Source organism: Sorex fumeus, unplaced genomic scaffold (genome assembly GCF_029834395.1).
Source record: "Sorex fumeus unplaced genomic scaffold, SorFum_2.1 ptg000032l, whole genome shotgun sequence".
In the NCBI taxonomy this organism is placed as follows: domain Eukaryota; kingdom Metazoa; phylum Chordata; class Mammalia; order Eulipotyphla; family Soricidae; genus Sorex; species Sorex fumeus.
The window spans coordinates 12631501-12638650 of record NW_026606089.1 but is presented as its reverse complement, the minus strand read 5'-3'; the positions used below and the strand labels follow the sequence as shown (position 1 = coordinate 12638650).

At 45.6% G+C, this 7150-nt stretch overlaps 1 non-coding gene across 1 annotated transcript; it reads right to left on the bottom strand.

Moving 5' to 3' along the window:
• Positions 1–5829: 5829 nt before the first annotated feature.
• On the bottom strand, positions 5830–5969 carry LOC130025915 (small Cajal body-specific RNA 21). Its single transcript, XR_008792820.1, has one exon. It is a non-coding gene; the product is annotated as a small Cajal body-specific RNA 21 (non-coding RNA).
• Positions 5970–7150: the final 1181 nt, after the last annotated feature.

Sequence of the window (7150 nt, the reverse complement as noted above, 5' to 3'; positions counted from 1 at the left end):
TTTTGTTACCTCCTAAAAACTCCTTACACAGAGGTTTGTCTGAAGTAAAAGAAAAACATTCTAGTGGCAGGATGTTTCCAAGAACCCTCCTCAACAGAATGGGTACCAGAAACCAAACCTGAGTGCCAGAGGTATAGAACAGGGGTGCAGGCACTTGCCCTGCGTACAGCTGACCCTGGCTGGCTGAATCCCCAATGAGCACCAAGCAGGAATAACCCCTGAGCACTGGCAGGTGTGACTCAAAGTCCCCCAGACCACACCACCAAAATAAAATCTGGGTGTCGAGGGCAATTGCTCAACTGCACCGATGTTGCATTCAGGAGGCCTGAGCTCCAACTCAGGCACCAGATGGTCTCTCAGGCACCAAGCAGAAATCAACACCTGAGCACTGCCCAGTGTGGCCCCAAAAGAAAACAAAAGACTCAAGTGTAAGGGCTGGAGTGATAGTACAACAGGTTGGGTGCTTGCCTTACATGCAGCCAACCTGGGTTTGATCCCTGGCATTCCGTATGGTCCCCTAAGTATCATCGGGAGTGATCCCCGAGAGAAAAGGGAATGCTAACCATACGGTAACCCCTGAACATTGCCGGGTGTAGCCTCAAAACAAAGAAGGAGGAGGAGGAGGAGGAGGAGGAGGAGAAGGAGGAGGAGGAGGAGGAGGAGGAGAAGGAGGAGGAGGAGGAGGAGGAGGAAGAAGAAGAGGAGATGGAGAAGGAGGAGAAAGAGGAGAAGAAAAAGGAGAAGGAGAAGACAGAAGAAGAAGAAGAAGAAGAAGAAGAAGAAGAAGAAGAAGAAGAAGAAGAAGAAGAAGAAGAAGAAGAAGAAGAAGAGGAGGAGGAGGAGGAGGAGGAGGAGGAGGAGGAGGAGGAGGAGAAGAAGAGGAGGAGGAGGAGGAGGAGGAGGAGGAGGAGGAGGAGGAGAAGAAGAAGAAGAAGAAGAAGAAGAAGAAGAAGAAGAAGAAGAAGAAGAAGAAGAAGAAGAAGAGGCGGAGGAGGAGGAGGAGGAGGAGGAGATGGAGAAGGAGGAGAAGAAAAAGGAGAAGAAGAAGACAGAAGAAGAAGAAGAAGAAGAAGAAGAAGAAGAAGAAGAAGAAGAAGAAGAAGAAGAAGAAGAGGAGGAGGAGGAGGAGGAAGAAGAAGAGGAAGAGGAGGAGATGGAGAAGGAGGAGAAAGAGGAGAAGAAAAAGAAGAAGAAGAAGAGGAGGAGGAGGAGGAGGAGGAGAAGAAGAAGAAGAAGAAGAGGAGGAGGAGGAGATGGAGAAGGAGGAGAAAGAGGAGAAGAAAAAGGAGAAGAAGACAGAAGAAGAAGAAGAAGAAGAAGAAGAAGAGGAGGAGGAGGAAGAAGAGGAAGAGGAGGAGATGGAGAAGGAGGAGAAAGAGGAGAATAAAAAGGAGAAGGAGAAGACAGAAGAAGAAGAAGAAGAAAAAGAAGAAGAAGAAGAAGAAGAGAAGGAGGAGGAGGAAGAAGAAGAGGAAGAGGAGGAGATGGAGGAGGAGAAAGAGGAGAAGAAAAAGGAGAAGAAGACAGAAGAAGAAGAAGAAGAAGAAGAAGAAGAAGAAGAAGAAGAAGAAGAAGAAGAAGAAGAAGAAGAGGAAGAGGAGGAGATGGAGAAGGAGGAGATGGAGAAGGAGGAGAAAGAGAAGAAAAAGGAGAAGGAGAAGACAGAAGAAGAAGAAGAAGAAGAAGAAGAGGAGGAGGAGGAGGAGGAAGAAGAGGAAGAGGAGGAGATGGAGAAGGAGGAGAAAGGAGAAGAAAAAGGAGAAGACAGAAGAAGAAGAAGAAGAAGAAGAAGAAGAAGAAGAAGAAGAAGAAGAAGAAGAAGAAGAAGAGGAGGAGGAGGAGGAGGAGGAAGAAGAAGAGGAAGAGGAGGAGATGGAGGAGGAGAAAGGAGAAGAAAAAGGAGAAGACAGAAGAAGAAGAAGAAGAAGAAGAAGAAGAAGAAGAAGAAGAAGAAGAAGAAGAAGAAGAGGAGGAGGAGGAGTAGGAGAAGAGGAGGAGGAGGAGAAAGAGGAGGAGGAGGAGAAAGAGGAGAAGAAAAAGGAGAAGGAGAAGACAGAAGAAGAAGAAGAAGAAGAAGAAGAAGAAGAAGAAGAAGAAGAAGAAGAGAAGAGGAAGAGGAGGAAGAGGAAGGAGAAGAAGGAGAAGAAGGAGGAGAAGATGATGACAACGACACTCAAATTTACTTGCTATTTTTAGTATGGGCAAATGAAGGGCTCATTTAATTATTTTTATTTTTACTTTGGGGTCACATTTGGTAGTGTTCAAGGCTTACTCCTGGCTCTGCATTCAGGATCATTCCTGGAGGGGCTTGAGAGACCATATGGGGTTCCGGGGATCAAACTTGGGTTGGCTGCATGCAAGGCAAGTGCCCTACTCGCTGTGATATAAATGCCAGGATAGTAAATTAATTTTTTGTTTGTTTGTTTTGGGCAACACCCTGTGGTGCTCAGGGCTTACTTCTGGCTCTTCTCTCAGGAATCACTTCTCAGGGGACCATATGGAATACTAGGGATCAAGCCAGGGTTGACAGCATGCAAGGCTACTGCCCTGCCTGCTATACCATCTTTCTGACTCCTAATCTACATTTCTTAAATACCACTCTCATATCAATAACAAAAAAAAATTTAACATTGGTCACATTAATGAACAGAAGTCTCTAGAGTTCAAAAAAGTGAGCTAGCAGAAGCAGCACTTAGAGAAATTGCCTTTGATCAAATCCCGTAACTCCACTAGAATGTGCACACTAGCCCTGAGGTGGATCAATGCCAACTCACACATTCTCACACTGTGCAGAAATCATATAAGGAAACCTGTAGACCACATCAGAGTACCGGAAACTCTCTCAGTAAAACTTTAAATGGCTTTTAACAAAAACCTGTAAGATATAAAAAGCTGAGTCCAAAGTACAATAGACTGCTCAGAATGTCTACAGGAACCCCATCATTCCTTGGGACAGCGCAGAAACAGGGGTGATGCTTCACTGCTCAACCCAATTGCCCATTTAGAAGAAGACCCTGGCTTCTTTGTTCTAGTCACGGGCGCCAAGGAAACCAAGAACACTGTGGCTCTTCTCATTGATGTTAGCGCCAAAGAGCTGTGTGAAATCCCTTAATTTCCTGTTTTCAAGCTGCTGGCAGAGTACATTCCATAAGGCTCGAACTAGGACCACTTGCCATTGACTGCGGTCTTCAATTCTGCCTTTCTTCTAACTCCAAAAGGATCACAAAGATTTGAGAAGCTAAAAGAGCCTACTTAGGGGCCAAAGATGGCAGTTGTTACCAGGGAGAAGGTGAATGTATGTGAAAGTTTGGCGTTGAGAGAGAGAGGAACTAAGAAGTGTAACAGAACGCTTGAAGCAGCAGGAGGGAATGAGAAGTAATGAACTGGAGAGGTAGGAAATTAGAGGAATCGTGAAGGAATTTGCTTCCTGGAAAGGAGGTTGGACCTTCTCCCAAGAGTAAGGGAGAGTTGTGGAAGAGTTTAAAACAAGAGAGAAGCCAGGGTCAGAGATCTAATACAGCAGTTCCGGCCCTTGTCTTGCAGACAGCTGACCAGGTTCTATCATTGGCAACCCATAGGGTTCCCCAAGTACCACAAATAATCCCTGAGTGAAGAGCCGGGAATAAGCTCTAAGCATAGCTGGGTGTGGCCCCAAAATAGTAAAATAAAGTGAGAGAGAAACTTTATTTCAAGGTGGCAAAGCAGACTAAAATCTCGATGCCTAGCACCGAGTGGAATGGAAGGGTCATGCAGTAGAAAGAACAGTGAGAAATCTCCCAAAGGAGCCTATGAGATCACGGTAATGCTGACAGCCCCAGTTCTTCATCTTCATCAAAATGCAGTTCACTAAGATGGGGAAGAAGCAGTATCCAGTGTGTGGGGCGGGGGGGGAGGGGAGAAGGGGGGGTCAGTGTGTGTGTGCGGGTGGTTCTGGGTCTAGGTATGTGTTTTTGGGGTTTGTATCAAGGACTGAACTACGTCTCCATCCCAATTCTTTCATGTTCCGAGAAGAAATGCTGTTTTTGAGAAGGAGCCCCTTGAAATGTCAGTGGGAACATCTGAACATGCAGTTTTCATACCATTCTTGAAAATAGTGGGTGTTGCCACTTTTAGTATTATGTTCTATGGGACTATAAGGGTCAGTTTTTGTGTCAACTTACCTAAGATCAGGGATATCCACATATCTGGTAAAACATCATTTCTGAATGTGAGGATATTTCCAGAAGAAGTATCTGAATTGGTTAACTGAATAGAAAATACATAGTGGGTGGGCTGATCTGGGAAGATATATATCCATATATATATATATATATATAGGTAAAGGCCCTCCCGTTGATCGTCGATTTGCTCGAGCGGGCCCAGTAACGTCTCCATTGGAGACTTTGTTGTTACTGTGTCTGGCATATCGAATACTCTCGGTAGCTTGCCGGGCTCTCCATATCACGATGATTACCTCGAGCAGGCCCCAGTAACGTCTCCTTCATCCTAGCCCTGAGATTTTTAAGAAAGTGCTATATTCAAGGCTCTTTAGGAGAATGAGACCCATCATTGTTACTGGTATTTGGCATATTGGGTACGCCACGGGGAGTTTGCCAGACTCTGCCGTGTGGGCAGGTTACATTCGGTAGCCCGCCAGTTTGTCTAAAGTAGGAATGAGATAATAAGATGTCATAATAAGATGTCTCATGGCCGATATATATATATATATATCACTGTCACTGTCCTCTCATTGTTCATCGATTTTCTCGACCGGCCCAGTAACATCTCCACTGTGACACTTGTTACTGTGTTTGGCATATTGAATACGTCACGGGGAGCTTGCCAGGCTTTGCTGTGCAGGCGAGATACTCTTGGTAGCTTTCCGGGCTCTCTGAGAGGGGTGGAGAAATTAAACCCAGCTTGGCTGGGTCGGTGGTTGCATGCAAGGTAAATGCCTTACCCGCTGTGCTATATATATATACATATATATATATATGTATGTATCAACTTGTGTGAGGCCTTGTGTTCAATTCCCAGAATCCCCTTGCCAAAATGTAAAAAAAGTAGTGGGAATTATATTATTTGAGAGCCAAATATTATAAAATGAGTAGCTAAAGCGATAGCACAATGGGTAGGGTGCTTGCCTTGCACAAGGCCAACCCAGGTTCCATCCCCGGCATCCCATATGGGCCCCGACGCATCACCAGGAGTAATTTTTGAATTCATAGTCAGGAATAACCTGACTGTTATCAAAGTATCAATGATAATAATCACTGTAGGTGATACACATATGCCTGTATATACATACCATATGCTTATACATACACACACACACACACACACACATATATATATATATATATGTTTTGGGCCACACCCGATATTGATGAGGGCCTGCTGCCAGCTGTGCTTGAGAAATATGCAGTTTGAGAAACCAAGATATGTACTTTACCCCTCAGCCACATCCCTAGTTCCTACAGTTTGAGATTCAAATTAAGACAAGAACTTACATTAGGGCTGGAGCGATAGCACAGCGGGTCCGGTGTTTGCCTTGCACACAGCCAACATGGCCGACACAGGTTCAATTCCCAGCATCCCATATGGTCCCCCGAGCACTGCCAGGAGCAATTCCTGAGTGCATGAGTCAGGAGTAACCCCTGGGCATCGCCGGGTGTGACCCCCCCAAAAAAAAAGAATTTACATCAACCCCATTATTCTTAGACCTCTGAACTGAAACTTAATTATATTACCATCTTTCTGATTCTCTAGCCTACAGACAAAAACAGTGGAACTTCTGTTTCTAATACTACGTAAGACGATTTCTTTTTCTTTCTTTCTTCTTCTTTTTTTTAATGTGAGGCAAGGACCGCCCTGCGTGAGGTTCCTGTCTAGAGCAGGTCTCTAATGTGGGATGAAGCCCAGAGCCTCTGCTTCAGGCTTGTCTGAGGGAAGATGAAGAGTCTAAATCTACCCACCAAGAAATCAAGCCATAAATTCCTATAATAGAGTCCCTCTTCTATCTATCTATCTATCTACCTATCTCTAGCTATCTCCTATTTATTTTGTTTCTCTAGAGAACCCTGATCAATACAGGGATCTTCTTAGTGGATATTCTTGGCAGACTTTCTAAGCCTTAGCTGGTTTTATTTGTGTGTGTGTGTGTGTGTGTGTGTGTGTGTGTGTGTGTGTGTGTGTTTGTTAGCTTTGGTTTGAGGGCTGCCCCTGGCATGCTCAGGGCTCCTTCCTTTCTCTGTGCTCAGGAATCATTCCTGCAGTGTTTTGGAGAATGGGGATTAAACCCTGGTCAGCAGTGTGCAAGGCAAGTGCCTTATGCACTATCCCATCTCTCCGCCCATTTTATCATCTTTATATCAGACATGGGTAACTGTGTTCTCATAGTGATAGGGAGCTGAGAAAATGCAGAGCTCCTATCGGTGGAGTACATACCCCCCACAGGCGTGTGCTCGTGCAAATACACAAAGAAGGACAGGAAGGTGGAGAGGCTGCTTGCCTTGCACATGGCTGAGCCCAATTCAACTCCAGGCACTACACAGGGTCCCCAGAGCCCTTCTGAAAATGATCCCTTAAGCACAGAGGCAGAAGTAACCCTGAGCACAGTCAGGTGTGAGGAAGGAAGGAAGGAAGGGAGGGAGGGAGGGGTGGGAGGGAGAGAGGGAGGGAGGGAGAGAGGGAGACTGGAAAGAAATTCCTTTATTTTTCTTTTAGGCCACTAGTAGGCCACCTACTACCAGCTGTGCTTGGTGGGGGTGAGACAGGCAGTGTTGGGGTTGAACTCAAGGCTCTTATACACAAAGTCTGTAATCCAGGACTGAGAATATAGATTAACAGTAGACTACTTCCTTACCTTCCTTCTGTAAGGCCCTAAACTGGATTCCTAGCATTACCAAAGGAAAATAAGAAACAGCATCCCAGAATAAAGCCTGTGCTCCAGCCCTTTGGCCATCTCCCGACCCTGACCCTGCAAGGACATTCTTTCTGTTTGTTTTGTTTTGGGCCACACCCGGTGATGCTCAGGGATTACATCTGGTTCTGCACTTTCAGGAATTACTTTCTGGCAGGGATGCCAGGGATCGAGCCTGACTCAGCCGCATGCAAGAGACTAGAGTTAAGCTGATTTTTGATTCGCTTCTCTGGCCTTTCTCCAACCCCC